The following is a 6476-nucleotide window of genomic DNA, read 5'->3' as shown; positions in this document are numbered from 1 at the left end:
TAAAGCTGAAACTCCAGTACTTTGGCCACCTCATGTGAAGAGTTGACTCATTGGAAAAGACTCTGATACTGGGAGGGATTGGGGGCAGGAGGAGAAGGGGACGACAGAGGATGAGGTGGCATCACTGACTCGATGGACATGAGTCTGAGTGAACACTGGGAGTTGGTGATGGACAGGGAGGTCTGGTGTGCTGCGATTCATGGGGTCACAAATAGTTGGACATGACTGAGCGACTGAACTGAACTGAACTAAACTGAAGATGATCTTATTTGTCATCTTTGTTATTGTCTATCTCATTAACATTTTGGCAAATCTTGGAATGATTATTTTAATTAGGATGGATCCCCAGCTGTACACATACACACCTATGTACTTTTTCTTCAGCCACCTCTCCTTCTGTGACCTCTTCTATTCCACAGCCATTGACCCCAAGATGTTGTTGGACCTTTTAGCCAAAAAGAGGTCAATCTCCTTCTGTAGCTGTTCTGCAATTTTTGGTCTTCTCTTCTTTATAGATTGTGAGTGTCTCCTGCTGGCAGTGATGGCCTATGACTGGTACAAGGCTGTCAGCAGCCCCTTGCTCTATGCAGTCAGCATGTCCAGTGGGGTGTGCTCCCTGCTCATGGCTGGGGTTTACCTGGTGGGAATGGCAGATGCCTTGATTCACACAACATTAGCATTCCACTTATGCTTCTGTGGGCCAAATGTGATTAACCACTTTTTTGTGACTTACTTGCACTTCTCTCCCTTTCCTGCTCTGATACATGTGTCACTGAGTTGGCATTATTCATTGTTTTTTGGCTGTGTTGAACTGACCTCCATTTCAGGAGTCCTTGTCTCTTACTGTTATATCATCCTAGCAGTCTTGAAGATCCTCTCTGTTGAGGGGAGGTTCAAAGCTTTCTCTATCTGCACTTCCCACCTAACTGCTATGGCAATTTTCCAGGGAACTGTATTTTTCATGTATTTCAGGCCGAGTTCATCCTACTCTCTAGATGAAGACAAAATGTCCTCGTTGTTATACACCCTTGTGATTCCCATGTTAAACCCTCTGATTTACAGCCTAAGGAACAAGGATGTGAAACGGGCCCTGCAAAAACTGAAACTTTAAATATGATTTTAAAGGTCTGTATTTCATACACTCTCACAGTCACAAGTACACACATATTTTTGTTTTTGTTTTTATAAACTTATACTGTGTGATGCGAGATAAAGTTGTCGTAAATAGTTCAAATGAGAATCTGTTGTTATAATGTCTAAGTTTTAGAAATATTTTAGTTCTGAAATATTACATACTTCAATTCATGTATCAAGAATTTATATATGACAATTTCCCTTTGTTGAAAACTTTCCAGAATTTTCTAATTTTGTCAAATTTTGCTGGTTTATTCTTTCATTTTAATAATATTTGGGCTACCTTAAGAATTATTGTATTTCCTGAGAAATCTTTGAGTCTCTTTATGTTCTATGGTATACACTGTACTTTCTATACTAATGAATATAAACTAATGCTAATAAGAAGCATTAATTTATTAAATAGCTATATAACATACAAGAAATCTCAAAATCCTTATGAAATAAAAAAAAGAGGATTTTAAATCCAATATAAAATCTAAATCTAGTGTATCTTTTGATATATATATATATATATATATATATATATATATATATATATATATTCAGTCTTAGATCTAATAAGTATTCTACTTGGGAGATAAAATGATAGTGGGCAGAGGATCTAATAATTAGATAGGTCTTGAGAAGGACAAGACTGTGTCTTTAAGAATTTAAGAAGCTTTGTTTATCACATATGGAAGGCCCATAATTGCATTATGCTGACTAAAATAGGCAGATCAGATCAGATCAGTCACTCAGTCATGTCCGACTCTTTGTGACCCCATGAATCGCAGCATGCTAGGCCTCCCTGTTCATCACCAACTCCCGGAGTTCACCCAGACTCACGTCCATCAAGTCAGTGATGCCATCCAGCCATCTCATCCTCTGTCGTCCCCTTCCTCTCCTGCCCCTAATCCCTCCCAGCATCAGAGTCCTTTGCAATGAGTGAACTCTTCACATGAGGTGGCCAAAGTACTCGAGTTTCAGCTTTAGCATCATTCCTTCCAAAGAAATCCCAGGGCTGATCTCCTTCAGAATGGACTGGCTGGATCTCCTTGCAGTCCAAGGGACTCTCAAGAGTCTTCTCCAATACCACAGTTCAAAAGCATCAATTCTTCGGCACTAAGCCTTCTTCACAGTCCAACTTTCACATCCATACATGACCACAGGAAAAAACCATAACCTTGATTAGACAGACCTTTGTTGGCAAAGTAATGTCTCTGCTTCTGAACATGCTATCAAGGTTGGTCATAACTTTCCTTCCAAGGAGTAAGCGTCTTTTAATTTCATGGCTGCAGTCACCATCTGAAGCGATTTTGGAGCCCAGAAAAATAAAGTCTGACACTGTTTCCACTGTTCCCCCATTTATTTCCCATGAAGTGATGGGACTGGATGCTATGATCTTCGTTTTCTGAATGTTGAGCTTTAAGCCAACTTTTTCACTCTCCACTTTCACTTTCATCAAGAGGTTTTTGAGTTCCTCTTCACTTTCTGCCATAAGGGTGGTGTCATCTGCATATCTGAGGTTATTGATAATTCTCCTGGCAATCTTGACTCCAGTTTGTGTTTCTTCCACTCCAGCGTTTCTCATGATGTACTCTGCATATAAGTTAAATAAACAGGGTGACAATATACAGCCTCGACGAACTCCTTTTCCTATTTGGAACCAGTCTGTTGTACCATGTCCAGTTCTAACTGTTGCTTCCTGACCCGCATACACATTTCTCAAGAGGAAGATCAGGTGGTCTGGTATTCCCATCTCTTTCAGAATTTTCCACAGTTTATTGTGATCCACACAGTCAAAGGCTTTGGCATAGTCAAGAAAGCAGAAATAGATATTTTTCTGGAACTCTCTTGCTTTTTCCATGATCCAGCGGATGTTGGCAATTTGATCTCTGGTTTCTCTGTCTTTTCTAAAACCAGCTTGAACATCAGGAAGTTCACAGTTCACATATTGCTGAAGCCTGGCTTGGAGAATTTTGAGCATTACTTTGCTAGCGTGTGAGATGAGTGCAATTGTGCGGTAGTCTGAGCATTCTTTGGCATTGCCTTTCTTTGGGATTGGAATGAAAACTGACCTTTTGCAGTCCTGTGGCCACTGCTGAGTTTTCCAAATTTTCTGGCATATTGAGTGCAGCACTTTCACAGCATCATCTTTCAGGATTTGAAAGAGCTCAAATGGAATTCCATCACCTCCACTAGCTTTGTTCAAAGTGATGCTTTCTAAGGCCCACTTGACTTCACATTCCAGGATGTCTGGCTCTAGGTGAGTGATCACACCATCGTGATTGTCTGGGTCATGAAGACCTTTTTTGTACAGTTCTTCTGTGTATTCTTGCCATCTCTTCTTAATATCTTCTGCTTCTGTTAGGTCCATACCATTTCTGTCCTTTATCGAGCTCATCTTTGCATGAAGTGTTCCTTTGGTATCTCTGATTTTCTTAAAGGGATTCCCTAGTCTTTCCTATTCTGTTGTTTTCCTCTATTTCTTTACATTGATCGCTGAGGAAGGCTTTCTTATCTCTTCTTGCTATTCTTTGGAATAGCTTTATTGACTATGCCAAATAGCTTTATTGCTTTCTTGACTATGCCAAAGCCTTTGACTGTGTGGATCACAATAAACTGTGTAAAATTCTGAAAGAGATGGGAATACAAGACTACCTGATCTTCCTCTTGATAAATGTGTATGCGGGTCAGAAAGCAACAGTTAGAACTGGACATGGAACAACAGACTGGTTCCAAATAGGAAAAGGAGTTCATCGAGGCTGTATATTGTCACCCTATTTATTTAACTTATATGCAGAGTACATCATGAGAAACGCTGGACTGTAAGAAGCGCAAGCTGGAATCAACATTGCAGGGAGAAATATCAATAACCTCAGATATGCAGATGACACCACCCTTATGGCAGAAAGTGAAGAGGAACTCAAAAACCTCTTGATGAAAGTGAAAGTGGAGAGTGAAAAAGTTGGCTTAAAGCTCAACATTCAGAAAACGAAGATCATGGCATCTGGTCCCACCACTTCATGGGAAATAGATGGGGGAACAGTGGAAACAGTGTTAGACTTTATTTTTCTGGGCTCCAAAATCCCTTCAGTTGGTGACTGCAGCCATGAAATTAAAAGACGCTTACTCCTTGGAAGGAAAGTTATGACCAACCTTGATAGCATATTCAAAAGCAGAGACATTACTTTGCCAACAAAGGTCCGTCTAGTCAAGGCTATGGTTTTTTCCTGTGGTCATGTATGGATGTGAGAGTTGGACTGTGAAGAAGGCTGAGCGCCGAAGAATTGATGCTTTTGAACTGTGGTGTTGGAGAAGACTCTTGAGAGTCCCTTGGACTGCAAGGAGATCCAGCCAGTCCATTCTGAAGGAGATCAGCCCTGGGATTTCTTTGGAAGGAATGATGCTAAAGCTGAAACTCCAGTACTTTGGCCACGTCATGTGAAGAGTTGATTCACTGAGAAGACCCTGATGCCGGCAGGAATTGAGGGCTGGAGGAGAAGGGGATGACAGAGGATGAAATATCTGGATGGAATCACGTACTCAATGGACGTGAATCTGGGTGAACTCCGGGAGTTGGTGATGGACAGGGAGGCCTGGCGTGCTGTGATTCATGGGGTCACAAAGAGTCGGACATGACTGAGCGACTGATCTAATCTGACCTCACTGTTAAGAAATACTACAGTTCCCCTCACATTTTATGCCTAGTATGTGGCCAGAGCTTCTATATGGCACTTGCTGTTTTTGAAAAAGCCTTTGACATTTCTAATTGTGCTAATACTGAAGTAGTTTTCATTTAAAACGTTATTTCAATTTCACTAAGACATTATGCATTTACTGAACACTTCCAGCACTTAGGTTCTTTATATTTTATAGTACATTTTTTTAGATTCTATATTAATGAATTTAAGTTGGTACTAAAGCAGACAATAATGAATGAAACAGTCAAGTGTGTTATAATTAGATGTAGAATCATCATGGAATAAAAAATTGAGTACTGTAAATCCAAAAGTAAAATATCTAAAGCTACTGTACAGGAAAAGCATCTTTGGATAAAGATATTCAGTCTCATTCATATCTAAAAAGATGCATTTTTGGATGTGACAATTGGACAGGCCTTGAAGTAGAGAATCCTGTCTTTAGCAGTAAATAAGTCATATTTTCTGCAACATGGGATAATCTCAAGGACGTTAATCTAAGTAAAATATGTCAGTCAAAGAAAAACTAGTACTGTAGTATCTGGTGTATATGTGGAATCTAAAAAGTTAGAATGAACTCATAGAAACAGAAACATGATTATTGGTTGCTAGGAGTTGGAAGGTGGGAGAAATGGGTGATGCTGTTCAAAGTGTGCAAACTTTCTGTTATTACATTTGATGAATAAGTTCTGGGGATCTGATATACATGGCGACTCTAATTAACCATAACATATTATAAACTTGTAATTAGCTACAAAAGTAGATCTTAAATGTTCTCACTATACACACACTACAATGGTAACTATGTGAAGTGATGAATGTGTTAACCAATTTTAGTGTGGTAAGCATTTCACAATGTATATTATATCAAATCATCACTTTGTATATCTAATGAATGTAAGTGCTATTGGACAGTTATATCTGAATAAATCAGGGAAAAAAGAAAAAAAAGTTGAAAATTAGGTTACAAAAAGCAACAGGAAGAGCCTTGGTAAAGTACATTATTGTGATGCCATTTTCAGCTATCAACACCATGTCTTATCATCTAAGATAATTTCCTTTCCTTTTTCCTCATTTTCAGCCCTGGTTAAACATCTTTCTTTGTCTCTTTGAGTTCCACAAACAACCATCTACTTAAGACATTATTTTACTTTCTATGACCTTGGGAAGCATCCCAATCACACCAGATACCAAGATGGTAGACCATGTTTTAGGAGTATGGATAATTCCATTGCTATCTGTTTGGGAGGACTTAAGGAGGACATGGAGAAGGCAATGACACCCTACTCCAGTACTCTTGCCTTGAAAATCCCGTGGATGGAGGAGCATGGTGGGCTGAAGTCCATGGGGTCGCTAAGAGTCAGATATGACTGAGCGACTTCCCTTTCACTTTTCACTTTCATGCATTGGAGAAGGAAATGGCAACCCACTCCAGTGTTCTTACCTGGAGAATCCCAGGGACGGGGGAGCCTGGTGGTCTGCCGTCTCTGGGGTCGCACAGAGTTGGACACGACTGAAGTGACTTAGCAGCAAGGAGGATGTGAAAGTGTAACTTCCAAGATACTTTTCCAATTTTGTATATAACTAATATAAATAACTAAACACATTACTTGAAGAAAAATAATAGAACTCTGTTCATTTAGAAAAAATCGTCACCAT

The 6476-nt window shown here is 39.6% G+C and overlaps 1 pseudogene; it reads left to right on the top strand.

Moving 5' to 3' along the window:
• Window positions 1-250: 250 nt before the first annotated feature.
• Window positions 251-1111, top strand: LOC129630283 (olfactory receptor 5W2-like; annotated as a pseudogene).
• The last annotated feature ends 5365 nt before the right edge of the window (window positions 1112-6476 follow it).

This window comes from Bubalus kerabau, chromosome 16 (assembly GCF_029407905.1).
Source record: "Bubalus kerabau isolate K-KA32 ecotype Philippines breed swamp buffalo chromosome 16, PCC_UOA_SB_1v2, whole genome shotgun sequence".
In the NCBI taxonomy this organism is placed as follows: domain Eukaryota; kingdom Metazoa; phylum Chordata; class Mammalia; order Artiodactyla; family Bovidae; genus Bubalus; species Bubalus kerabau.
Note: the sequence above shows the minus strand (reverse complement) of the source record. Positions and strands in the feature narration are given on the sequence as shown.